General features: G+C 43.2%; 12 non-coding genes across 12 annotated transcripts; all 12 read right to left on the bottom strand.

Annotated features, from left to right (window-relative positions):
• Positions 1 to 923: 923 nt before the first annotated feature.
• Positions 924 to 996, bottom strand: trnar-ucg (transfer RNA arginine (anticodon UCG)). The gene has a single exon. It is a non-coding gene; the product is annotated as a tRNA-Arg (tRNA).
• Positions 997 to 2988: 1992 nt separating this feature from the next.
• Positions 2989 to 3061, bottom strand: trnar-ucg (transfer RNA arginine (anticodon UCG)). The gene has a single exon. It is a non-coding gene; the product is annotated as a tRNA-Arg (tRNA).
• A 2801-nt stretch (positions 3062 to 5862) lies between these two features.
• Positions 5863 to 5934, bottom strand: trnap-agg (transfer RNA proline (anticodon AGG)). The gene has a single exon. It is a non-coding gene; the product is annotated as a tRNA-Pro (tRNA).
• A 1385-nt stretch (positions 5935 to 7319) lies between these two features.
• On the bottom strand, positions 7320 to 7392 carry trnar-ucg (transfer RNA arginine (anticodon UCG)). The gene has a single exon. It is a non-coding gene; the product is annotated as a tRNA-Arg (tRNA).
• A 2517-nt stretch (positions 7393 to 9909) lies between these two features.
• Positions 9910 to 9982, bottom strand: trnar-ucg (transfer RNA arginine (anticodon UCG)). Its single transcript has one exon. It is a non-coding gene; the product is annotated as a tRNA-Arg (tRNA).
• Positions 9983 to 12245: 2263 nt separating this feature from the next.
• On the bottom strand, positions 12246 to 12317 carry trnap-agg (transfer RNA proline (anticodon AGG)). Its single transcript has one exon. It is a non-coding gene; the product is annotated as a tRNA-Pro (tRNA).
• A 1742-nt stretch (positions 12318 to 14059) lies between these two features.
• trnaq-uug (transfer RNA glutamine (anticodon UUG)) lies at positions 14060 to 14132 on the bottom strand. The gene has a single exon. It is a non-coding gene; the product is annotated as a tRNA-Gln (tRNA).
• A 2517-nt stretch (positions 14133 to 16649) lies between these two features.
• trnar-ucg (transfer RNA arginine (anticodon UCG)) lies at positions 16650 to 16722 on the bottom strand. The gene has a single exon. It is a non-coding gene; the product is annotated as a tRNA-Arg (tRNA).
• A 1447-nt stretch (positions 16723 to 18169) lies between these two features.
• Positions 18170 to 18242, bottom strand: trnaq-uug (transfer RNA glutamine (anticodon UUG)). Its single transcript has one exon. It is a non-coding gene; the product is annotated as a tRNA-Gln (tRNA).
• Positions 18243 to 20989: 2747 nt separating this feature from the next.
• Positions 20990 to 21062, bottom strand: trnar-ucg (transfer RNA arginine (anticodon UCG)). The gene has a single exon. It is a non-coding gene; the product is annotated as a tRNA-Arg (tRNA).
• Positions 21063 to 23053: 1991 nt separating this feature from the next.
• trnar-ucg (transfer RNA arginine (anticodon UCG)) lies at positions 23054 to 23126 on the bottom strand. The gene has a single exon. It is a non-coding gene; the product is annotated as a tRNA-Arg (tRNA).
• A 3632-nt stretch (positions 23127 to 26758) lies between these two features.
• trnar-ucg (transfer RNA arginine (anticodon UCG)) lies at positions 26759 to 26831 on the bottom strand. Its single transcript has one exon. It is a non-coding gene; the product is annotated as a tRNA-Arg (tRNA).
• Positions 26832 to 27349: the final 518 nt, after the last annotated feature.

Genomic DNA, 27349 nt, shown 5'->3' with positions numbered 1-27349 from the left:
GACTGGTGTCTATGCGTCTAACGTGAATGGTGTCTATGTCTAACGTGACTGCTTTCAACTCAAGTTTGTTTTTTTTTGTTTTGTTTTTTTTTACTGTGAGAGAGACAATTCCTTGTACGAGCCAAAAAATCCCACAAAGGAAGTCAATATTAAGTGGCAGGAACTTGGACTTTACTTTGTGATTTTGATCTGTGCTCAAGATCCTTCATTTGTCCTATATTGGACCAGAGCTGAAAATGAGTTCTCCTAGAACATGCTTTCCCTGAAAAAGGGCTTTTGTGATAAGCAGTCTAGTACCAGAGCTGGACTGCTCACATCACATGATGTCTTGCCAGAAATTGACTAACTATGTCACAAAGCTTGCTTGGTGATGTTGAGAGTTTGCAAGTTTACATCGGCAGAGTTGGTACTCCAAGGCACTAACCAAAGGTAGGCGAAACCTGAATGGGTGAATTCCAATAAAGGGGCTTTTCTGATCAACAGACTAGCATCAACATTCCAAGGAAATAAAACAAAGGTAGCCTAAAACTGAAAGGAAGGCGCTTCCTGTGATAAACGGACTAACACCAACAGGGTGTGCGTGGCAGGATTCATCACCAGTTCACAAGAGCTTTAATCTTGTGCACCACTTGAGCTTCTCACACATGAAACTTCCAGAACAACTTCAAATTGGCTGTGTTCATAGAAATCCTGCAGGTTTTCACTACACGCACTTAAAAGGGACAAGCAAGACGGCTCCAGCCGAGAATCGAAAGCGGTTCACAAGAATGGGAAGCTTGCATGGTACCAGCACTCCAATGGTGCGTCTATTTGGTTCTGGATGGTTAATCGTCAGAGCAATTAAAGATGAAGCCTTGCTAGAAAGAGAGCAGACAGGTCTGTCTAAAGTACTGCTGACAACTTGCTATACTCTAGCTGAATCTTGACCCAGATGGGACTTGAACCCACAATCCTCAGCTCCGAAGGCTGATGCCTTATCCATTAGGCCACTGGGCCAACGTGAACAGCCTGCTCCAGCTGATTTTCTTGCATACACATGTACTAGCTACTCGAGGAAACGCTTTTGGATTGATTTAGCACATTCACAGCTACCCTCTAGCCCTTTCCTGGCAGACTTTGGAAAGCTCTGGAACCTAATCTTGTGATCTGTGTGCAAGATCCTCCATTTTTCCTATATTGGACGAGGGCTGAAACGGATTTATCCTGGAAGGTGTGTTCTCTGAAAAGGGGCTTCCTGTGATAAACAGATTAGCATCAACAAACTCCTTATGCAGAGCTGGACTGCTCACATCACATGATTGTCTTGCCAGCAATTGACTAACTACGTAACAAAGCTTGCTTGGTGATGTTGAGAGTTTGCGAGTTTTCATCACCAGAGCTGGTACTCCAAGGCACTAACCAAAGGTAGGCGAAACCTGAATGGGTGAATTCCAATAAAGGGGCTTTTCTGATCAACAGACTAGCATCAACATTCTCCTCATTCAGAGCTTGACCGTTGAGATCACACCATGACGGGAAGCTTAGTTGTGTTGACTGGTGTCTATGCGTCTAACGTGACTGCTTTCAACTCAAGTTTGTTTTTTTTGTTTTGTTTTTTTTTACTGTGAGAGAGACAATTCCTTGTACGAGCCAAAAAATCCCACAAAGGAAGTCAATATTAAGTGGCAGGAACTTGGACTTTACTTTGTGATTTTGATCTGTGCTCAAGATCCTTCATTTGTCCTATATTGGACCAGAGCTGAAAATGAGTTCTCCTCGAACATGCTTTCCCTGAAAAAGGGCTTTTGTGATAAGCAGTCTAGTACCAGAGCTGGACTGCTCACATCACATGATGTCTTGCCAGAAATTGACTAACTATGTCACAAAGCTTGCTTGGTGATGTTGAGAGTTTGCAAGTTTACATCGGCAGAGTTGGTACTCCAAGGCACTAACCAAAGGTAGGCGAAACCTGAATGGGTGAATTCCAACAAAGGGGCTTTTCTGATCAACAGACTAGCATCAACATTCTCCTCATTCAGAGCTTGACCGTTGAGATCACACCATGACGGGAAGCTTAGTCGTGTTGACTGGTGTCTATGCGTCTAACGTGAATGGTGTCTATGTCTAACGTGACTGCTTTCAACTCAAGTTTGTTTTTTTTTGTTTTGTTTTTTTTTTACTGTGAGAGAGACAATTCCTTGTACGAGCCAAAAAATCCCACAAAGGAAGTCAATATTAAGTGGCAGGAACTTGGACTTTACTTTGTGATTTTGATCTGTGCTCAAGATCCTTCATTTGTCCTATATTGGACCAGAGCTGAAAATGAGTTCTCCTAGAACATGCTTTCCCTGAAAAAGGGCTTTTGTGATAAGCAGTCTAGTACCAGAGCTGGACTGCTCACATCACATGATGTCTTGCCAGAAATTGACTAACTATGTCACAAAGCTTGCTTGGTGATGTTGAGAGTTTGCAAGTTTACATCGGCAGAGTTGGTACTCCAAGGCACTAACCAAAGGTAGGCGAAACCTGAATGGGTGAATTCCAATAAAGGGGCTTTTCTGATCAACAGACTAGCATCAACATTCCAAGGAAATAAAACAAAGGTAGCCTAAAACTGAAAGGAAGGTGCTTCCTGTGATAAACGGACTAACACCAACAGGGTGTGCGTGGCAGGATTCATCACCAGTTCACAAGAGCTTTAATCTTGTGCACCACTTGAGCTTCTCACACATGAAACTTCCAGAACAACTTCAAATTGGCTGTGTTCATAGAAATCCTGCAGGTTTTCTCAACACGCCCTTAAAAGGGACAAGCAAGACGGCTCCAGCCGAGAATCGAAAGCGGTTCACAAGAATGGGAAGCTTGCATGGTACCAGCACTCCAATGGTGCGTCTATTTGGTTCTGGATGGTTAATCGTCAGAGCAATTAAAGATGAAGCCTTGCTAGAAAGAGAGCAGACAGGTCTATCTAAAGTACTGCTGACAACTTGCTATACTCTAGCTGAATCTTGACCCAGATGGGACTTGAACCCACAATCCTCAGCTCCGAAGGCTGATGCCTTATCCATTAGGCCACTGGGCCAACGTGAACATCCTGCTCCAGCTGATTTTCTTGCATACACATGTACTAGCTACTAGAGGAAACGCTTTTGCATTGATTTAGCACATTCACAGCTACCCTCTAGCCCTTTCCTGGCAGACTTTGGAAAGCCCTGGAACCTTATCTCGTGATCTGTGTGCAAGATCCTCCATTTTTCCTATATTCTACGAGGGCTGAAATGGATTTATCCTGGAAGGTGTGTTCTCTGAAAAGGGGCTTCCTGTGATAAACAGATTAGCATCAACAAACTCCTTATGCAGAGCTGGACTGTGCACGTCACATGATTGTCTTGCCAGCAATTGACTAACTACGTAACAAAGCTTGCTTGGTGATGTTGAGAGTTTGCAAGTTTTCATCACCAGAGCTGGTACTCCAAGGCACTAACCAAAGGTAGGCGAAACCTGAATGGGTGAATTCCAATAAAGGGGCTTTTCTGATCAACAGACTAGCATCAACATTCTCCTCATTCAGAGCTTGACCGTTGAGATCACACGATGACGGGAAGCTTAGTTGTGTTGACTGGTGTCTATGCGTCTAACGTGAATGCTTTCAACTCAATTTTTTTATTTTTATTATTTTTTTTTATTTATTTTTTTTTTACTGTGAGAGAGACAATTCCTTGTACGAGCCAAAAAATCCCACAAAGGAAGTCAATATTAAGTGGCAGGAAGTTGGACTTTACTTTGTCATTTTGATCTGCGCTCAAGATCGTTCATTTGTCCTATATTGGACCAGAGCTGAAAATGAGTTCTTCTAGAACATGCTTTCCCTGAAAAAGGGCTTTTGTGATAAGCAGTCTAGTACCAGAGCTGGACTGCTCACATCACATGATTGTCTTGCCAGCAATTGACGAACTACGTCACAAAGCTTGCTTGGTGATGTTGAGAGTTTGCAAGTTTTCATCACCAGAGCTGGTACTCCAAGGCACTAACCAAAGGTAGGTGAAACCTGAATGGGTGAATTCCAATAAAGGGGCTTTTCTGATCAACAGACTAGCATCAACATTCTCCTCATTCAGAGCTTGACCGTTGAGATCACACGATGACGGGAAGCTTAGTTGTGTTGACTGGTGTCTAACGTGACTGCTTTCAACTCAAGTTTGTTTTTTTTGTTTTGTTTTTTTTACTGTGAGACAGACAATTCCTTGTACGAGCCAAAAAATCCCACATAGGAAGTCAATATTAAGTGGCAGGAACTTGGACTTTACTTTGTGATTTTGATCTGTGCTCAAGATCCTTCATTTGTCCTATATTGGACCAGAGCTGAAAATGAGTTCTCCTCGAACATGCTTTCCCTGAAAAAGGGCTTTTGTGATAAGCAGTCTAGTACCAGAGCTGGACTGCTCACATCACATGATGTCTTGCCAAAAATTGACTAACTATGTCACAAAGCTTGCTTGGTGATGTTGAGAGTTTGCAAGTTTACATCGGCAGAGTTGGTACTCCAAGGCACTAACCAAAGGTAGGCGAAACCTGAATGGGTGAATTCCAATAAAGGGGCTTTTCTGATCAACAGACTAGCATCAACATTCTCCTCATTCAGAGCTTGACCGTTGAGATCACACCATGATGGGAAGCTTAGTCATGTTGACTGGTGTCTATGTGTCTAACGTGAATGGTGTCTATGTCTAACGTGACTGCTTTCAACTCAAGTTTGTTTTTTTTTGTTTTGTTTTTTTTACTGTGAGAAAGACAATTCTTTGTACGAGCCAAAAAATCCCACAAAGGAAGTCAATATTAAGTGGCAGGAACTTGGACTTTACTTTATGATTTTGATCTGTGCTCAAGATCTTTTATTTGTCCTATATTGGACGAGGGCTGAAATGGATTTATCCTGGAAGGTGTGTTCTCTGAAAAGGGGCTTCCTGTGATAAACAGATTAGCATCAACAAACTCCTTATTCAGAGCTGGACTGTGCACGTCACATGATTGTCTTGCCAGCAATTGACTAACTACGTCACAAAGCTTGCTTGGTGATGTTGAGAGTTTGCAAGTTTTCATCGGCAGAGGTGGTACTGCAAGGCACTAACCAAAGGTAGGTGAAACCTGAATGGGTGAATTCCAATAAAGGGGCTTTTCTGATCAACAGACTAGCATCAACATTCTCCTCATTCAGAGCTTGACCGTTGAGATCACACCATGACGGGAAGCTTAGTTGTGTTGACTGGTGTCTATGCGTCTAACGTGACTGCTTTCAACTCAAGTTTGTTTTTTTTTGTTTTGTTTTTTTTACTGTGAGACAGACAATTCCTTGTACGAGCCAAAAAATCCCACATAGGAAGTCAATATTAAGTGGCAGGAACTTGGACTTTACTTTGTCATTTTGATCTGTGCTCAAGATCCTTCATTTGTCCTATATTGGACCAGAGCTGAAAACGAGTTCTCCTACAACATGCTTTCCCTGAAAAAGGGCTTTTGTGATAAGCAGTCTAGTACCAGAACTGGACTGCTCACATCAAATGATTGTCTTGCCAGCAATTGACTAACTACGTCATAAAGCTTGCTTGGTGATATTGAGAGTTTGCAAGTTTTCATCGGCAGAGTTGGCACTCCAAGGCACTAACCAAAGGTAGGCGAAACCTGAATGGGTGAATTCCAATAAAGTGGCTTTTCTGATCAACAGACTAGCATCAACATTCTCCTCATTCAGAGCTTGACCGTTGAGATCACACCATGACCGGAAGCTTAGTCGTGTTGACTGGATGTCTATGCAGCCTGCCAAACACCCGAGTAGCCACAGGTTCAGGGATCCGTTGGAATTTTCCCTCTGGAAAAGTAAAGCCTGGGCTCATCCGGGATTTGAACCCGGGACCTCTCGCACCCTAAGCGAGAATCATACCCCTAGACCAACGAGCCAAGCACCTGTTGCAATAGGTATGCTTCTGCAGGTTCATGCTAAACTGTCGTGATGTGTGCGCTAAGATATTACGGGGAATGCCATAATTGTGTAACAATTCTTGGCACCGTTTTAGTCAATTCTTTCAGCTACATCCCGTTGCCAAGATAACAGCACAGAGTCTTCTCCTATAATGCCCGATGCGGTTGGAGAATATATGGCAAGGGATCTGAGACCATTCCTCCGTACAGAATCTCTCCAGATCTGCCAAATTTCAAGGTCCACACTGGTGGACTGTCCTCTTCAATTCACACCACAGGTTTTCTATGGGTTTCAAGTCAGGGGACAAGGACTTTTTTTGTTTTTGTTTTTTTTACTGTGAGAGAGACAATTCCTTGTACGAGCCAAAAAATCCCACATAGGAAGTCAATATTAAGTGGCAGGAACTTGGACTTTACTTTGTCATTTTGATCTGTGCTCAAGATCCTTCATTTGTCCTATATTGGACCAGAGCTGAAAACGAGTTCTCCTAGAACGTGCTTTCCCTGACAAAGGGCTTTTGTGATAAGCAGTCTAGTACCAGAGCTGGACTGCTCACATCACATGATTGTCTTGCCAGCAATTGACTAACTACGTCACAAAGCTTGCTTGGTGATGTTGAGAGTTTGGAAGTTTTCATCGGCAGAGTTGGTACTCCAAGGCACTAACCAAAGGTAGGCGAAATCTGAATGGGTGAATTCCAATAAAGGGGCTTTTCTGATCAACAGATATTGGACCAGAGCTGAAAATGAGTTCTCCTAGAACGTGCTTTCCCTGAAAAAGGGCTTTTGTGTTAAGCAGTCTAGTACCAGTGCGCTCCATATTCAGAGCCACAAACTTCACATCACATGATTGTGTGGTCTAGCATGTGACTAACTATGTCACGAAACTTGACTGGTAACGTAGAGATTTTGCTACTTTGCATCGCCGAAGGTGGTGTTCCAAGGCAATAAAACAAAGGTAGCCTAAAACTGAAAGGAAGGCGCTTCCTGTGATAAACGGACTAACACCAACAGGGTGTGCGTGGCAGGATTCATCACCAGTTCACAAGAGCTTTAATCTTGTGCACCACTTGAGCTTCTCACACATGAAACTTCCAGAACAACTTCAAATTGGCTGTGTTCATAGAAATCCTGCAGGTTTTCACTACATGCACTTAAAAGGGACAAGCAAGACGGCTCCAGCCGAGAATCGAAAGCGGTTCACAAGAATGGGAAGCTTGCATGGTACCAGCACTCCAATGGTGCGTCTATTTGGTTCTGGATGGTTAATCGTCAGAGCAATTAAAGATGAAGCCTTGCTAGAAAGAGAGCAGACAGGTCTGTCTAAAGTACTGCTGACAACTTGCTATACTCTAGCTGAATCTTGACCCAGATGGGACTTGAACCCACAATCCTCAGCTCCGAAGGCTGATGCCTTATCCATTAGGCCACTGGGCCAACATGAACAGCCTGCTCCAGCTGATTTTCTTGCATACACATGTACTAGCTACTCGAGGAAACGCTTTTGGATTGATTTAGCACATTCACAGCTACCCTCTAGCCCTTTCCTGGCAGACTTTGGAAAGCTCTGGAACCTAATCTTGTGATCTGTGTGCAAGATCCTCCATTTTTCCTATATTGGACGAGGGCTGAAACGGATTTATCCTGGAAGGTGTGTTCTCTGAAAAGGGGCTTCCTGTGATAAACAGATTAGCATCAACAAACTCCTTATTCAGAGCTGGACTGCTCACATCACATGATTGTCTTGCCAGCAATTGACGAACTACGTCACAAAGCTTGCTTGGTGATGTTGAGAGTTTGCAAGTTTTCATCACCAGAGCTGGTACTCCAAGGCACTAACCAAAGGTAGGCGAAACCTGAATGGGTGAATTCCAATAAAGGGGCTTTTCTGATCAACAGACTAGCATCAACATTCTCCTCATTCAGAGCTTGACCGTTGAGATCACACCATGACGGGAAGCTTAGTTGTGTTGACTGGTGTCTATGCGTCTAACGTGACTGCTTTCAACTCAAGTTTGTTTTTTTTTGTTTTGTTTTTTTTACTGTGAGACAGACAATTCCTTGTACGAGCCAAAAAATCCCACATAGGAAGTCAATATTAAGTGGCAGGAACTTGGACTTTACTTTGTGATTTTGATCTGTGCTCAAGATCCTTCATTTGTCCTATATTGGACCAGAGCTGAAAATGAGTTCTTCTAGAACATGCTTTCCCTGAAAAAGGGCTTTTGTGATAAGCAGTCTAGTACCAGAGCTGGACTGCTCACATCACATGATTGTCTTGCCAGCAATTGACGAACTACGTCACAAAGCTTGCTTGGTGATGTTGAGAGTTTGCAAGTTTTCATCACCAGAGCTGGTACTCCAAGGCACTAACCAAAGGTAGGTGAAACCTGAATGGGTGAATTCCAATAAAGGGGCTTTTCTGATCAACAGACTAGCATCAACATTCTCCTCATTCAGAGCTTGACCGTTGAGATCACACGATGACGGGAAGCTTAGTTGTGTTGACTGGTGTCTAACGTGACTGCTTTCAACTCAAGTTTGTTTTTTTTGTTTTGTTTTTTTTTACTGTGAGAGAGACAATTCCTTGTACGAGCCAAAAAATCCCACAAAGGAAGTCTATATTAAGTGGCAGGAACTTGGACTTTACTTTGTGATTTTGATCTGTGCTCAAGATCCTTCATTTGTCCTATATTGGACCAGAGCTGAAAATGAGTTCTCCTCGAACATGCTTTCCCTGAAAAAGGGCTTTTGTGATAAGCAGTCTAGTACCAGAGCTGGACTGCTCACATCACATGATGTCTTGCCAGAAATTGACTAACTATGTCACAAAGCTTGCTTGGTGATGTTGAGAGTTTGCAAGTTTACATCAGCAGAGTTGGTACTCCAAGGCACTAACCAAAGGTAGGCGAAACCTGAATGGGTGAATTCCAACAAAGGGGCTTTTCTGATCAACAGACTAGCATCAACATTCTCCTCATTCAGAGCTTGACCGTTGAGATCACACCATGACGGGAAGCTTAGTCGTGTTGACTGGTGTCTATGCGTCTAACGTGAATGGTGTCTATGTCTAACGTGACTGCTTTCAACTCAAGTTTGTTTTTTTTTGTTTTGTTTTTTTTTACTGTGAGAGAGACAATTCCTTGTACGAGCCAAAAAATCCCACAAAGGAAGTCAATATTAAGTGGCAGGAACTTGGACTTTACTTTGTGATTTTGATCTGTGCTCAAGATCCTTCATTTGTCCTATATTGGACCAGAGCTGAAAATGAGTTCTCCTAGAACATGCTTTCCCTGAAAAAGGGCTTTTGTGATAAGCAGTCTAGTACCAGAGCTGGACTGCTCACATCACATGATGTCTTGCCAGAAATTGACTAACTATGTCACAAAGCTTGCTTGGTGATGTTGAGAGTTTGCAAGTTTACATCGGCAGAGTTGGTACTCCAAGGCACTAACCAAAGGTAGGCGAAACCTGAATGGGTGAATTCCAATAAAGGGGCTTTTCTGATCAACAGACTAGCATCAACATTCCAAGGAAATAAAACAAAGGTAGCCTAAAACTGAAAGGAAGGCGCTTCCTGTGATAAACGGACTAACACCAACAGGGTGTGCGTGGCAGGATTCATCACCAGTTCACAAGAGCTTTAATCTTGTGCACCACTTGAGCTTCTCACACATGAAACTTCCAGAACAACTTCAAATTGGCTGTGTTCATAGAAATCCTGCAGGTTTTCACTACACGCACTTAAAAGGGACAAGCAAGACGGCTCCAGCCGAGAATCGAAAGCGGTTCACAAGAATGGGAAGCTTGCATGGTACCAGCACTCCAATGGTGCGTCTATTTGGTTCTGGATGGTTAATCGTCAGAGCAATTAAAGATGAAGCCTTGCTAGAAAGAGAGCAGACAGGTCTGTCTAAAGTACTGCTGACAACTTGCTATACTCTAGCTGAATCTTGACCCAGATGGGACTTGAACCCACAATCCTCAGCTCCGAAGGCTGATGCCTTATCCATTAGGCCACTGGGCCAACGTGAACAGCCTGCTCCAGCTGATTTTCTTGCATACACATGTACTAGCTACTCGAGGAAACGCTTTTGGATTGATTTAGCACATTCACAGCTACCCTCTAGCCCTTTCCTGGCAGACTTTGGAAAGCTCTGGAACCTAATCTTGTGATCTGTGTGCAAGATCCTCCATTTTTCCTATATTGGACGAGGGCTGAAACGGATTTATCCTGGAAGGTGTGTTCTCTGAAAAGGGGCTTCCTGTGATAAACAGATTAGCATCAACAAACTCCTTATGCAGAGCTGGACTGCTCACATCACATGATTGTCTTGCCAGCAATTGACTAACTACGTAACAAAGCTTGCTTGGTGATGTTGAGAGTTTGCGAGTTTTCATCACCAGAGCTGGTACTCCAAGGCACTAACCAAAGGTAGGCGAAACCTGAATGGGTGAATTCCAATAAAGGGGCTTTTCTGATCAACAGACTAGCATCAACATTCTCCTCATTCAGAGCTTGACCGTTGAGATCACACCATGACGGGAAGCTTAGTTGTGTTGACTGGTGTCTATGCGTCTAACGTGACTGCTTTCAACTCAAGTTTGTTTTTTTTGTTTTGTTTTTTTTTACTGTGAGAGAGACAATTCCTTGTACGAGCCAAAAAATCCCACAAAGGAAGTCAATATTAAGTGGCAGGAACTTGGACTTTACTTTGTGATTTTGATCTGTGCTCAAGATCCTTCATTTGTCCTATATTGGACCAGAGCTGAAAATGAGTTCTCCTCGAACATGCTTTCCCTGAAAAAGGGCTTTTGTGATAAGCAGTCTAGTACCAGAGCTGGACTGCTCACATCACATGATGTCTTGCCAGAAATTGACTAACTATGTCACAAAGCTTGCTTGGTGATGTTGAGAGTTTGCAAGTTTACATCGGCAGAGTTGGTACTCCAAGGCACTAACCAAAGGTAGGCGAAACCTGAATGGGTGAATTCCAATAAAGGGGCTTTTCTGATCAACAGACTAGCATCAACATTCTCCTCATTCAGAGCTTGACCGTTGAGATCACACCATGATGGGAAGCTTAGTCATGTTGACTGGTGTCTATGTGTCTAACGTGAATGGTGTCTATGTCTAACGTGACTGCTTTCAACTCAAGTTTGTTTTTTTTTGTTTTGTTTTTTTTACTGTGAGAAAGACAATTCTTTGTACGAGCCAAAAAATCCCACAAAGGAAGTCAATATTAAGTGGCAGGAACTTGGACTTTACTTTATGATTTTGATCTGTGCTCAAGATCTTTTATTTGTCCTATATTGGACGAGGGCTGAAATGGATTTATCCTGGAAGGTGTGTTCTCTGAAAAGGGGCTTCCTGTGATAAACAGATTAGCATCAACAAACTCCTTATTCAGAGCTGGACTGTGCACGTCACATGATTGTCTTGCCAGCAATTGACTAACTACGTCACAAAGCTTGCTTGGTGATGTTGAGAGTTTGCAAGTTTTCATCGGCAGAGGTGGTACTGCAAGGCACTAACCAAAGGTAGGTGAAACCTGAATGGGTGAATTCCAATAAAGGGGCTTTTCTGATCAACAGACTAGCATCAACATTCTCCTCATTCAGAGCTTGACCGTTGAGATCACACCATGACGGGAAGCTTAGTTGTGTTGACTGGTGTCTATGCGTCTAACGTGACTGCTTTCAACTCAAGTTTGTTTTTTTTTGTTTTGTTTTTTTTACTGTGAGACAGACAATTCCTTGTACGAGCCAAAAAATCCCACATAGGAAGTCAATATTAAGTGGCAGGAACTTGGACTTTACTTTGTCATTTTGATCTGTGCTCAAGATCCTTCATTTGTCCTATATTGGACCAGAGCTGAAAACGAGTTCTCCTACAACATGCTTTCCCTGAAAAAGGGCTTTTGTGATAAGCAGTCTAGTACCAGAACTGGACTGCTCACATCAAATGATTGTCTTGCCAGCAATTGACTAACTACATCATAAAGCTTGCTTGGTGATATTGAGAGTTTGCAAGTTTTCATCGGCAGAGTTGGCACTCCAAGGCACTAACCAAAGGTAGGCGAAACCTGAATGGGTGAATTCCAATAAAGTGGCTTTTCTGATCAACAGACTAGCATCAACATTCTCCTCATTCAGAGCTTGACCGTTGAGATCACACCATGACCGGAAGCTTAGTCGTGTTGACTGGATGTCTATGCAGCCTGCCAAACACCCGAGTAGCCACAGGTTCAGGGATCCGTTGGAATTTTCCCTCTGGAAAAGTAAAGCCTGGGCTCATCCGGGATTTGAACCCGGGACCTCTCGCACCCTAAGCGAGAATCATACCCCTAGACCAACGAGCCAAGCACCTGTTGCAATAGGCATGCTTCTGCAGGTTCATGCTAAACTGTCGTGATGTGTGCGCTAAGATATTACAGGGAATGCCATAATTGTGTAACAATTCTTGGCACCGTTTTAGTCAATTCTTTCAGCTACATCCCGTTGCCAAGATAACAGCACAGAGTCTTCTTCTATAATGCCCGATGCGGTTGGAGAATATATGGCAAGGGATCTGAGACCATTCCTCTGTACAGAATCTCTCCAGATCTGCCAAATTTCAAGGTCCACACTGGTGGACTGTCCTCTTCAATTCACACCACAGGTTTTCTATGGGTTTCAAGTCAGGGGACAAGGACTTTTTTTGTTTTTGTTTTTTTTACTGTGAGAGAGACAATTCCTTGTACGAGCCAAAAAATCCCACATAGGAAGTCAATATTAAGTGGCAGGAACTTGGACTTTACTTTGTCATTTTGATCTGTGCTCAAGATCCTTCATTTGTCCTATATTGGACCAGAGCTGAAAACGAGTTCTCCTAGAACGTGCTTTCCCTGACAAAGGGCTTTTGTGATAAGCAGTCTAGTACCAGAGCTGGACTGCTCACATCACATGATTGTCTTGCCAGCAATTGACTAACTACGTCACAAAGCTTGCTTGGTGATGTTGAGAGTTTGGAAGTTTTCATCGGCAGAGTTGGTACTCCAAGGCACTATCCAAAGGTAGGCGAAACCTGAATGGGTGAATTCCAATAAAGGGGCTTTTCTGATCAACAGACTAGCATCAACATTCTCCTCATTCAAAGCTTGACCGTTGAGATCACACCATGACGGGAAGCTTAGTCGTGTTGACTGGTGTCTATGCGTCTAACGTGAATGGTGTCTATGTCTAACGTGACTGCTTTCAACTCAAGTTTGTTTTTTTTTGTTTTGTTTTTTTTACTGTGAGACAGACAATTCCTTGTACGAGCCAAAAAATCCCACAAAGGAAGTCAATATTAAGTGGCAGGAAGTTGGACTTTACTTTGTCATTTTGATCTGCGCTCAAGATCCTTCATTTGTCCTATATTGGACCAGAGCTGAAAATGAGTTCTATTACAACATGCTTTCCCTGAAAAAGGGCTTTTGTGATAAGCAGTCTAATACCAGAGCTGGACTGCTCACATCACATGATGTCTTGCCAGAAATTGACTAACTATGTCACAAAGCTTGCTTGGTGATGTTGAGAGTTTGCAAGTTTACATCGGCAGAGTTGGTACTCCAAGGCACTAACCAAAGGTAGGCGAAACCTGAATGGGTGAATTCCAATAAAGGGGCTTTTCTGATCAACAGACTAGCATCAACATTCCAAGGAAATAAAACAAAGGTAGCCTAAAACTGAAAGGAAGGCGCTTCCTGTGATAAACGGACTAACACCAACAGGGTGTGCGTGGCAGGATTCATCACCAGTTCACAAGAGCTTTAATCTTGTGCACCACTTGAGCTTCTCACACATGAAACTTCCAGAACAACTTCAAATTGGCTGTGTTCATAGAAATCCTGCAGGTTTTCTCAACACGCCCTTAAAAGGGACAAGCAAGACGGCTCCAGCCGAGAATCGAAAGCGGTTCACAAGAATGGGAAGCTTGCATGGTACCAGCACTCCAATGGTGCGTCTATTTGGTTCTGGATGGTTAATCGTCAGAGCAATTAAAGATGAAGCCTTGCTAGAAAGAGAGCAGACAGGTCTATCTAAAGTACTGCTGACAACTTGCTATACTCTAGCTGAATCTTGACCCAGATGGGACTTGAACCCACAATCCTCAGCTCCAAAGGCTGATGCCTTATCCATTAGGCCACTGGGCCAACGTGAGCAGCCTGCTCCAGCTGATTTTCTTGCATACACATGTACTAGCTACTCGAGGAAACGCTTTTGGATTGATTTAGCACATTCACAGCTACCCTCTAGCCCTTTCCTGGCAGACTTTGGAAAGCTCTGGAACCTAATCTTGTGATCTGTGTGCAAGATCCTCCATTTTTCCTATATTGGACGAGGGCTGAAACGGATTTATCCTGGAAGGTGTGTTCTCTGAAAAGGGGCTTCCTGTGATAAACAGATTAGCATCAACAAACTCCTTATTCAGAGCTGGACTGCTCACATCACATGATTGTCTTGCCAGCAATTGACGAACTACGTCACAAAGCTTGCTTGGTGATGTTGAGAGTTTGCAAGTTTTCATCACCAGAGCTGGTACTCCAAGGCACTAACCAAAGGTAGGCGAAACCTGAATGGGTGAATTCCAATAAAGGGGCTTTTCTGATCAACAGACTAGCATCAACATTCTCCTCATTCAGAGCTTGACCGTTGAGATCACACGATGACGGGAAGCTTAGTTGTGTTGACTGGTGTCTATGCGTCTAACGTGACTGCTTTCAACTCAAGTTTGTTTTTTTTGTTTTGTTTTTTTTTACTGTGAGAGAGACAATTCCTTGTACGAGCCAAAAAATCCCACAAAGGAAGTCAATATTAAGTGGCAGGAAGTTGGACTTTACTTTGTCATTTTGATCTGCGCTCAAGATCGTTCATTTGTCCTATATTGGACCAGAGCTGAAAATGAGTTCTTCTAGAACATGCTTTCCCTGAAAAAGGGCTTTTGTGATAAGCAGTCTAGTACCAGAGCTGGACTGCTCACATCACATGATTGTCTTGCCAGCAATTGACGAACTACGTCACAAAGCTTGCTTGGTGATGTTGAGAGTTTGCAAGTTTTCATCACCAGAGCTGGTACTCCAAGGCACTAACCAAAGGTAGGTGAAACCTGAATGGGTGAATTCCAATAAAGGGGCTTTTCTGATCAACAGACTAGCATCAACATTCTCCTCATTCAGAGCTTGACCGTTGAGATCACACGATGACGGGAAGCTTAGTTGTGTTGACTGGTGTCTAACGTGACTGCTTTCAACTCAAGTTTGTTTTTTTTGTTTTGTTTTTTTTTACTGTGAGAGAGACAATTCCTTGTACGAGCCAAAAAATCCCACAAAGGAAGTCTATATTAAGTGGCAGGAACTTGGACTTTACTTTGTGATTTTGATCTTTGCTCAAGATCCTTCATTTGTCCTATATTGGACCAGAGCTGAAAATGAGTTCTCCTCGAACATGCTTTCCCTGAAAAAGGGCTTTTGTGATAAGCAGTCTAGTACCAGAGCTGGACTGCTCACATCACATGATGTCTTGCCAGAAATTGACTAACTATGTCACAAAGCTTGCTTGGTGATGTTGAGAGTTTGCAAGTTTACATCAGCAGAGTTGGTACTCCAAGGCACTAACCAAAGGTAGGCGAAACCTGAATGGGTGAATTCCAACAAAGGGGCTTTTCTGATCAACAGACTAGCATCAACATTCTCCTCATTCAGAGCTTGACCGTTGAGATCACACCATGACGGGAAGCTTAGTCGTGTTGACTGGTGTCTATGCGTCTAACGTGAATGGTGTCTATGTCTAACGTGACTGCTTTCAACTCAAGTTTGTTTTTTTTTGTTTTGTTTTTTTTTACTGTGAGAGAGACAATTCCTTGTACGAGCCAAAAAATCCCACAAAGGAAGTCAATATTAAGTGGCAGGAACTTGGACTTTACTTTGTGATTTTGATCTGTGCTCAAGATCCTTCATTTGTCCTATATTGGACCAGAGCTGAAAATGAGTTCTCCTAGAACATGCTTTCCCTGAAAAAGGGCTTTTGTGATAAGCAGTCTAGTACCAGAGCTGGACTGCTCACATCACATGATGTCTTGCCAGAAATTGACTAACTATGTCACAAAGCTTGCTTGGTGATGTTGAGAGTTTGCAAGTTTACATCGGCAGAGTTGGTACTCCAAGGCACTAACCAAAGGTAGGCGAAACCTGAATGGGTGAATTCCAATAAAGGGGCTTTTCTGATCAACAGACTAGCATCAACATTCCAAGGAAATAAAACAAAGGTAGCCTAAAACTGAAAGGAAGGCGCTTCCTGTGATAAACGGACTAACACCAACAGGGTGTGCGTGGCAGGATTCATCACCAGTTCACAAGAGCTTTAATCTTGTGCACCACTTGAGCTTCTCACACATGAAACTTCCAGAACAACTTCAAATTGGCTGTGTTCATAGAAATCCTGCAGGTTTTCACTACATGCACTTAAAAGGGACAAGCAAGACGGCTCCAGCCGAGAATCGAAAGCGGTTCACAAGAATGGGAAGCTTGCATGGTACCAGCACTCCAATGGTGCGTCTATTTGGTTCTGGATGGTTAATCGTCAGAGCAATTAAAGATGAAGCCTTGCTAGAAAGAGAGCAGACAGGTCTGTCTAAAGTACTGCTGACAACTTGCTATACTCTAGCTGAATCTTGACCCAGATGGGACTTGAACCCACAATCCTCAGCTCCGAAGGCTGATGCCTTATCCATTAGGCCACTGGGCCAACGTGAACAGCCTGCTCCAGCTGATTTTCTTGCATACACATGTACTAGCTACTCGAGGAAACGCTTTTGGATTGATTTAGCACATTCACAGCTACCCTCTAGCCCTTTCCTGGCAGACTTTGGAAAGCTCTGGAACCTAATCTTGTGATCTGTGTGCAAGATCCTCCATTTTTCCTATATTGGACGAGGGCTGAAACGGATTTATCCTGGAAGGTGTGTTCTCTGAAAAGGGGCTTCCTGTGATAAACAGATTAGCATCAACAAACTCCTTATTCAGAGCTGGACTGCTCACATCACATGATTGTCTTGCCAGCAATTGACGAACTACGTCACAAAGCTTGCTTGGTGATGTTGAGAGTTTGCAAGTTTTCATCACCAGAGCTGGTACTCCAAGGCACTAACCAAAGGTAGGCGAAACCTGAATGGGTGAATTCCAATAAAGGGGCTTTTCTGATCAACAGACTAGCATCAACATTCTCCTCATTCAGAGCTTGACCGTTGAGATCACACCATGACGGGAAGCTTAGTTGTGTTGACTGGTGTCTATGCGTCTAACGTGACTGCTTTCAACTCAAGTTTGTTTTTTTTGTTTTGTTTTTTTTTACTGTGAGAGAGACAATTCCTTGTACGAGCCTTGTACGAGCCAAAAAATCCCACAAAGGAAGTCAATATTAAGTGGCAGGAACTTGGACTTTACTTTGTGATTTTGATCTGTGCTCAAGATCCTTCATTTGTCCTATATTGGACCAGAGCTGAAAATGAGTTCTCCTAGAACATGCTTTCCCTGAAAAAGGGCTTTTGTGATAAGCAGTCTAGTACCAGAACTGGACTGCTCACATCAAATGATTGTCTTGCCAGCAATTGACTAACTACGTCATAAAGCTTGCTTGGTGATATTGAGAGTTTGCAAGTTTTCATCGGCAGAGTTGGCACTCCAAGGCACTAACCAAAGGTAGGCGAAACCTGAATGGGTGAATTCCAATAAAGTGGCTTTTCTGATCAACAGACTAGCATCAACATTCCAAGGAAATAAAACAAAGGTAGCCTAAAACTGAAAGGAAGGCGCTTCCTGTGATAAACGGACTAACACCAACAGGGTGTGCGTGGCAGGATTCATCACCAGTTCACAAGAGCTTTAATCTTGTGCACCACTTGAGCTTCTCACACATGAAACTTCCAGAACAACTTCAAATTGGCTGTGTTCATAGAAATCCTGCAGGTTTTCTCAACACGCCCTTAAAAGGGACAAGCAAGACGCCTCCAGCCGAGAATCGAAAGCGGTTCACAAGAATGGGAAGCTTGCATGGTACCAGCACTCCAATGGTGCGTCTATTTGGTTCTGGATGGTTAATCGTCAGAGCAATTAAAGATGAAGCCTTGCTAGAAAGAGAACAGACAGGTCTATCTAAAGTACTGCTGACAACTTGCTATACTCTAGCTGAATCTTGACCCAAATGGGACTTGAACCCACAATCCTCAGCTCCAAAGGCTGATGCCTTATCCATTAGGCCACTGGGCCAACGTGAACAGCCTGCTCCAGCTGATTTTCTTGCATACACATGTACTAGCTACTCGAGGAAACGCTTTTGGATTGATTTAGCACATTCACAGCTACCCTCTAGCCCTTTCCTGGCAGACTTTGGAAAGCTCTGGAACCTAATCTTGTGATCTGTGTGCAAGATCCTCCATTTTTCCTATATTGGACGAGGGCTGAAACGGATTTATCCTGGAAGGTGTGTTCTCTGAAAAGGGGCTTCCTGTGATAAACAGATTAGCATCAACAAACTCCTTATTCAGAGCTGGACTGCTCACATCACATGATTGTCTTGCCAGCAATTGACGAACTACGTCACAAAGCTTGCTTGGTGATGTTGAGAGTTTGCAAGTTTTCATCACCAGAGCTGGTACTCCAAGGCACTAACCAAAGGTAGGCGAAACCTGAATGGGTGAATTCCAATAAAGGGGCTTTTCTGATCAACAGACTAGCATCAACATTCTCCTCATTCAGAGCTTGACCGTTGAGATCACACCATGACGGGAAGCTTAGTTGTGTTGACTGGTGTCTATGCGTCTAACGTGACTGCTTTCAACTCAAGTTTGTTTTTTTTGTTTTGTTTTTTTTTACTGTGAGAGAGACAATTCCTTGTACGAGCCAAAAAATCCCACAAAGGAAGTCAATATTAAGTGGCAGGAACTTGGACTTTACTTTGTGATTTTGATCTGTGCTCAAGATCCTTCATTTGTCCTATATTGGACCAGAGCTGAAAATGAGTTCTCCTCGAACATGCTTTCCCTGAAAAAGGGCTTTTGTGATAAGCAGTCTAGTACCAGAGCTGGACTGCTCACATCACATGATGTCTTGCCAGAAATTGACTAACTATGTCACAAAGCTTGCTTGGTGATGTTGAGAGTTTGCAAGTTTACATCGGCAGAGTTGGTACTCCAAGGCACTAACCAAAGGTAGGCGAAACCTGAATGGGTGAATTCCAACAAAGGGGCTTTTCTGATCAACAGACTAGCATCAACATTCTCCTCATTCAGAGCTTGACCGTTGAGATCACACCATGACGGGAAGCTTAGTCGTGTTGACTGGTGTCTATGCGTCTAACGTGAATGGTGTCTATGTCTAACGTGACTGCTTTCAACTCAAGTTTGTTTTTTTTTGTTTTGTTTTTTTTTTACTGTGAGAGAGACAATTCCTTGTACGAGCCAAAAAATCCCACAAAGGAAGTCAATATTAAGTGGCAGGAACTTGGACTTTACTTTGTGATTTTGATCTGTGCTCAAGATCCTTCATTTGTCCTATATTGGACCAGAGCTGAAAATGAGTTCTCCTAGAACATGCTTTCCCTGAAAAAGGGCTTTTGTGATAAGCAGTCTAGTACCAGAGCTGGACTGCTCACATCACATGATGTCTTGCCAGAAATTGACTAACTATGTCACAAAGCTTGCTTGGTGATGTTGAGAGTTTGCAAGTTTACATCGGCAGAGTTGGTACTCCAAGGCACTAACCAAAGGTAGGCGAAACCTGAATGGGTGAATTCCAATAAAGGGGCTTTTCTGATCAACAGACTAGCATCAACATTCTCCTCATTCAGAGCTTGACCGTTGAGATCACACCATGACGGGAAGCTTAGTCGTGTTGACTGGTGTCTATGCGTCTAACGTGAATGGTGTCTATGTCTAACGTGACTGCTTTCAACTCAAGTTTGTTTTTTTTTGTTTTGTTTTTTTTTACTGTGAGAGAGACAATTCCTTGTACGAGCCAAAAAATCCCACATAGGAAGTCAATATTAAGTGGCAGGAACTTGGACTTTACTTTGTCATTTTGATCTGTGCTCAAGATCCTTCATTTGTCCTATATTGGACCAGAGCTGAAAACGAGTTCTCCTAGAACGTGCTTTCCCTGACAAAGGGCTTTTGTGATAAGCAGTCTAGTACCAGAGCTGGACTGCTCACATCACATGATTGTCTTGCCAGCAATTGACTAACTACGTCACAAAGCTTGCTTGGTGATGTTGAGAGTTTGGAAGTTTTCATCGGCAGAGTTGGTACTCCAAGGCACTAACCAAAGGTAGGCGAAATCTGAATGGGTGAATTCCAATAAAGGGGCTTTTCTGATCAACAGATATTGGACCAGAGCTGAAAATGAGTTCTCCTAGAACGTGCTTTCCCTGAAAAAGGGCTTTTGTGTTAAGCAGTCTAGTACCAGTGCGCTCCATATTCAGAGCCACAAACTTCACATCACATGATTGTGTGGTCTAGCATGTGACTAACTATGTCACGAAACTTGACTGGTAACGTAGAGATTTTGCTACTTTGCATCGCCGAAGGTGGTGTTCCAAGGCAATAAAACAAAGGTAGCCTAAAACTGAAAGGAAGGCGCTTCCTGTGATAAACGGACTAACACCAACAGGGTGTGCGTGGCAGGATTCATCACCAGTTCACAAGAGCTTTAATCTTGTGCACCACTTGAGCTTCTCACACATGAAACTTCCAGAACAACTTCAAATTGGCTGTGTTCATAGAAATCCTGCAGGTTTTCTCAACACGCCCTTAAAAGGGACAAGCAAGACGGCTCCAGCCGAGAATCGAAAGCGGTTCACAAGAATGGGAAGCTTGCATGGTACCAGCACTCCAATGGTGCGTCTATTTGGTTCTGGATGGTTAATCGTCAGAGCAATTAAAGATGAAGCCTTGCTAGAAAGAGAGCAGACAGGTCTGTCTAAAGTACTGCTGACAACTTGCTATACTCTAGCTGAATCTTGACCCAGATGGGACTTGAACCCACAATCCTCAGCTCCGAAGGCTGATGCCTTATCCATTAGGCCACTGGGCCAACATGAACAGCCTGCTCCAGCTGATTTTCTTGCATACACATGTACTAGCTACTCGAGGAAACGCTTTTGGATTGATTTAGCACATTCACAGCTACCCTCTAGCCCTTTCCTGGCAGACTTTGGAAAGCTCTGGAACCTAATCTTGTGATCTGTGTGCAAGATCCTCCATTTTTCCTATATTGGACGAGGGCTGAAACGGATTTATCCTGGAAGGTGTGTTCTCTGAAAAGGGGCTTCCTGTGATAAACAGATTAGCATCAACAAACTCCTTATTCAGAGCTGGACTGCTCACATCACATGATTGTCTTGCCAGCAATTGACGAACTACGTCACAAAGCTTGCTTGGTGATGTTGAGAGTTTGCAAGTTTTCATCACCAGAGCTGGTACTCCAAGGCACTAACCAAAGGTAGGCGAAACCTGAATGGGTGAATTCCAATAAAGGGGCTTTTCTGATCAACAGACTAGCATCAACATTCTCCTCATTCAGAGCTTGACCGTTGAGATCACACCATGACGGGAAGCTTAGTTGTGTTGACTGGTGTCTATGCGTCTAACGTGACTGCTTTCAACTCAAGTTTGTTTTTTTTTGTTTTGTTTTTTTTACTGTGAGACAGACAATTCCTTGTACGAGCCAAAAAATCCCACATAGGAAGTCAATATTAAGTGGCAGGAACTTGGACTTTACTTTGTGATTTTGATCTGTGCTCAAGATCCTTCATTTGTCCTATATTGGACCAGAGCTGAAAATGAGTTCTCCTCGAACATGCTTTCCCTGAAAAAGGGCTTTTGTGATAAGCAGTCTAGTACCAGAGCTGGACTGCTCACATCACATGATGTCTTGCCAAAAATTGACTAACTATGTCACAAAGCTTGCTTGGTGATGTTGAGAGTTTGCAAGTTTACATCGGCAGAGTTGGTACTCCAAGGCACTAACCAAAGGTAGGCGAAACCTGAATGGGTGAATTCCAATAAAGGGGCTTTTCTGATCAACAGACTAGCATCAACATTCTCCTCATTCAGAGCTTGACCGTTGAGATCACACCATGACGGGAAGCTTAGTCATGTTGACTGGTGTCTATGTGTCTAACGTGAATGGTGTCTATGTCTAACGTGACTGCTTTCAACTCAAGTTTGTTTTTTTTTGTTTTGTTTTTTTTTACTGTGAGAGAGACAATTCCTTGTACGAGCCAAAAAATCCCACAAAGGAAGTCAATATTAAGTGGCAGGAACTTGGACTTTACTTTGTGATTTTGATCTGTGCTCAAGATCCTTCATTTGTCCTATATTGGACCAGAGCTGAAAATGAGTTCTCCTAGAACATGCTTTCCCTGAAAAAGGGCTTTTGTGATAAGCAGTCTAGTACCAGAGCTGGACTGCTCACATCATATGATGTCTTGCCAGAAATTGACTAACTATGTCACAAAGCTTGCTTGGTGATGTTGAGAGTTTGCAAGTTTACATCGGCAGAGTTGGTACTCCAAGGCACTAACCAAAGGTAGGCGAAACCTGAATGGGTGAATTCCAATAAAGGGGCTTTTCTGATCAACAGACTAGCATCAACATTCCAAGGAAATAAAACAAAGGTAGCCTAAAACTGAAAGGAAGGCGCTTCCTGTGATAAACGGACTAACACCAACAGGGTGTGCGTGGCAGGATTCATCACCAGTTCACAAGAGCTTTAATCTTGTGCACCACTTGAGCTTCTCACACATGAAACTTCCAGAACAACTTCAAATTGGCTGTGTTCATAGAAATCCTGCAGGTTTTCACTACACGCACTTAAAAGGGACAAGCAAGACGGCTCCAGCCGAGAATCGAAAGCGGTTCACAAGAATGGGAAGCTTGCATGGTACCAGCACTCCAATGGTGCGTCTATTTGGTTCTGGATGGTTAATCGTCAGAGCAATTAAAGATGAAGCCTTGCTAGAAAGAGAGCAGACAGGTCTGTCTAAAGTACTGCTGACAACTTGCTATACTCTAGCTGAATCTTGACCCAGATGGGACTTGAACCCACAATCCTCAGCTCCGAAGGCTGATGCCTTATCCATTAGGCCACTGGGCCCACGTGAACAGCCTGCTCCAGCTGATTTTCTTGCATACACATGTACTAGCTACTCGAGGAAACGCTTTTGGATTGATTTAGCACATTCACAGCTACCCTCTAGCCCTTTCCTGGCAGACTTTGGAAAGCTCTGGAACCTAATCTTGTGATCTGTGTGCAAGATCCTCCATTTTTCCTATATTGGACGAGGGCTGAAACGGATTTATCCTGGAAGGTGTGTTCTCTGAAAAGGGGCTTCCTGTGATAAACAGATTAGCATCAACAAACTCCTTATTCAGAGCTGGACTGCTCACATCACATGATTGTCTTGCCAGCAATTGACGAACTACGTCACAAAGCTTGCTTGGTGATGTTGAGAGTTTGCAAGTTTTCATCACCAGAGCTGGTACTCCAAGGCACTAACCAAAGGTAGGCGAAACCTGAATGGGTGAATTCCAATAAAGGGGCTTTTCTGATCAACAGACTAGCATCAACATTCTCCTCATTCAGAGCTTGACCGTTGAGATCACACCATGACGGGAAGCTTAGTTGTGTTGACTGGTGTCTATGCGTCTAACGTGACTGCTTTCAACTCAAGTTTGTTTTTTTTTGTTTTGTTTTTTTCACTGTGAGACAGACAATTCCTTGTACGAGCCAAAAAATCCCACATAGGAAGTCAATATTAAGTGGCAGGAACTTGGACTTTACTTTGTGATTTTGATCTGTGCTCAAGATCCTTCATTTGTCCTATATTGGACCAGAGCTGAAAATGAGTTCTCCTCGAACATGCTTTCCCTGAAAAAGGGCTTTTGTGATAAGCAGTCTAGTACCAGAGCTGGACTGCTCACATCACATGATGTCTTGCCAGAAATTGACTAACTATGTCACAAAGCTTGCTTGGTGATGTTGAGAGTTTGCAAGTTTACATCGGCAGAGTTGGTACTCCAAGGCACTAACCAAAGGTAGGCGAAACCTGAATGGGTGAATTCCAATAAAGGGGCTTTTCTGATCAACAGACTAGCATCAACATTCTCCTCATTCAGAGCTTGACCGTTGAGATCACACCATGATGGGAAGCTTAGTCATGTTGACTGGTGTCTATGTGTCTAACGTGAATGGTGTCTATGTCTAACGTGACTGCTTTCAACTCAAGTTTGTTTTTTTTTGTTTTGTTTTTTTTACTGTGAGAAAGACAATTCTTTGTACGAGCCAAAAAATCCCACAAAGGAAGTCAATATTAAGTGGCAGGAACTTGGACTTTACTTTATGATTTTGATCTGTGCTCAAGATCTTTTATTTGTCCTATATTGGACGAGGGCTGAAATGGATTTATCCTGGAAGGTGTGTTCTCTGAAAAGGGGCTTCCTGTGATAAACAGATTAGCATCAACAAACTCCTTATTCAGAGCTGGACTGTGCACGTCACATGATTGTCTTGCCAGCAATTGACTAACTACGTCACAAAGCTTGCTTGGTGATGTTGAGAGTTTGCAAGTTTTCATCGGCAGAGGTGGTACTGCAAGGCACTAACCAAAGGTAGGTGAAACCTGAATGGGTGAATTCCAATAAAGGGGCTTTTCTGATCAACAGACTAGCATCAACATTCTCCTCATTCAGAGCTTGACCGTTGAGATCACACCATGACGGGAAGCTTAGTTGTGTTGACTGGTGTCTATGCGTCTAACGTGACTGCTTTCAACTCAAGTTTGTTTTTTTTTGTTTTGTTTTTTTTACTGTGAGACAGACAATTCCTTGTACGAGCCAAAAAATCCCACATAGGAAGTCAATATTAAGTGGCAGGAACTTGGACTTTACTTTGTCATTTTGATCTGTGCTCAAGATCCTTCATTTGTCCTATATTGGACCAGAGCTGAAAATGAGTTCTCCTCGAACATGCTTTCCCTGAAAAAGGGCTTTTGTGATAAGCAGTCTAGTACCAGAACTGGACTGCTCACATCAAATGATTGTCTTGCCAGCAATTGACTAACTACGTCATAAAGCTTGCTTGGTGATATTGAGAGTTTGCAAGTTTTCATCGGCAGAGTTGGTACTCCAAGGCACTAACCAAAGGTAGGCGAAACCTGAATGGGTGAATTCCAATAAAGGGGCTTTTCTGATCAACAGACTAGCATCAACATTCTCCTCATTCAGAGCTTGACCGTTGAGATCACACCATGACGGGAAGCTTAGTTGTGTTGACTGGTGTCTATGCGTCTAACGTGACTGCTTTCAACTCAAGTTTGTTTTTTTTGTTTTGTTTTTTTTTACTGTGAGAGAGACAATTCCTTGTACGAGCCAAAAAATCCCACAAAGGAAGTCAATATTAAGTGGCAGGAACTTGGACTTTACTTTGTGATTTTGATCTGTGCTCAAGATCCTTCATTTGTCCTATATTGGACCAGAGCTGAAAATGAGTTCTCCTCGAACATGCTTTCCCTGAAAAAGGGCTTTTGTGATAAGCAGTCTAGTACCAGAGCTGGACTGCTCACATCACATGATGTCTTGCCAGAAATTGACTAACTATGTCACAAAGCTTGCTTGGTGATGTTGAGAGTTTGCAAGTTTACATCGGCAGAGTTGGTACTCCAAGGCACTAACCAAAGGTAGGCGAAACCTGAATGGGTGAATTCCAACAAAGGGGCTTTTCTGATCAACAGACTAGCATCAACATTCTCCTCATTCAGAGCTTGACCGTTGAGATCACACCATGACGGGAAGCTTAGTCGTGTTGACTGGTGTCTATGCGTCTAACGTGAATGGTGTCTATGTCTAACGTGACTGCTTTCAACTCAAGTTTGTTTTTTTTTGTTTTGTTTTTTTTTTACTGTGAGAGAGACAATTCCTTGTACGAGCCAAAAAATCCCACAAAGGAAGTCAATATTAAGTGGCAGGAACTTGGACTTTACTTTGTGATTTTGATCTGTGCTCAAGATCCTTCATTTGTCCTATATTGGACCAGAGCTGAAAATGAGTTCTCCTAGAACATGCTTTCCCTGAAAAAGGGCTTTTGTGATAAGCAGTCTAGTACCAGAGCTGGACTGCTCACATCACATGATGTCTTGCCAGAAATTGACTAACTATGTCACAAAGCTTGCTTGGTGATGTTGAGAGTTTGCAAGTTTACATCGGCAGAGTTGGTACTCCAAGGCACTAACCAAAGGTAGGCGAAACCTGAATGGGTGAATTCCAATAAAGGGGCTTTTCTGATCAACAGACTAGCATCAACATTCCAAGGAAATAAAACAAAGGTAGCCTAAAACTGAAAGGAAGGCGCTTCCTGTGATAAACGGACTAACACCAACAGGGTGTGCGTGGCAGGATTCATCACCAGTTCACAAGAGCTTTAATCTTGTGCACCACTTGAGCTTCTCACACATGAAACTTCCAGAACAACTTCAAATTGGCTGTGTTCATAGAAATCCTGCAGGTTTTCACTACACGCACTTAAAAGGGACAAGCAAGACGGCTCCAGCCGAGAATCGAAAGCGGTTCACAAGAATGGGAAGCTTGCATGGTACCAGCACTCCAATGGTGCGTCTATTTGGTTCTGGATGGTTAATCGTCAGAGCAATTAAAGATGAAGCCTTGCTAGAAAGAGAGCAGACAGGTCTGTCTAAAGTACTGCTGACAACTTGCTATACTCTAGCTGAATCTTGACCCAGATGGGACTTGAACCCACAATCCTCAGCTCCGAAGGCTGATGCCTTATCCATTAGGCCACTGGGCCCACGTGAACAGCCTGCTCCAGCTGATTTTCTTGCATACACATGTACTAGCTACTCGAGGAAACGCTTTTGGATTGATTTAGCACATTCACAGCTACCCTCTAGCCCTTTCCTGGCAGACTTTGGAAAGCTCTGGAACCTAATCTTGTGATCTGTGTGCAAGATCCTCCATTTTTCCTATATTGGACGAGGGCTGAAACGGATTTATCCTGGAAGGTGTGTTCTCTGAAAAGGGGCTTCCTGTGATAAACAGATTAGCATCAACAAACTCCTTATTCAGAGCTGGACTGCTCACATCACATGATTGTCTTGCCAGCAATTGACGAACTACGTCACAAAGCTTGCTTGGTGATGTTGAGAGTTTGCAAGTTTTCATCACCAGAGCTGGTACTCCAAGGCACTAACCAAAGGTAGGCGAAACCTGAATGGGTGAATTCCAATAAAGGGGCTTTTCTGATCAACAGACTAGCATCAACATTCTCCTCATTCAGAGCTTGACCGTTGAGATCACACCATGACG

Source organism: Ictalurus punctatus, chromosome 13 (genome assembly GCF_001660625.3).
Source record: "Ictalurus punctatus breed USDA103 chromosome 13, Coco_2.0, whole genome shotgun sequence".
Taxonomy (NCBI): domain Eukaryota; kingdom Metazoa; phylum Chordata; class Actinopteri; order Siluriformes; family Ictaluridae; genus Ictalurus; species Ictalurus punctatus.
This window is presented reverse-complemented; position numbering and strand designations above follow the sequence as displayed.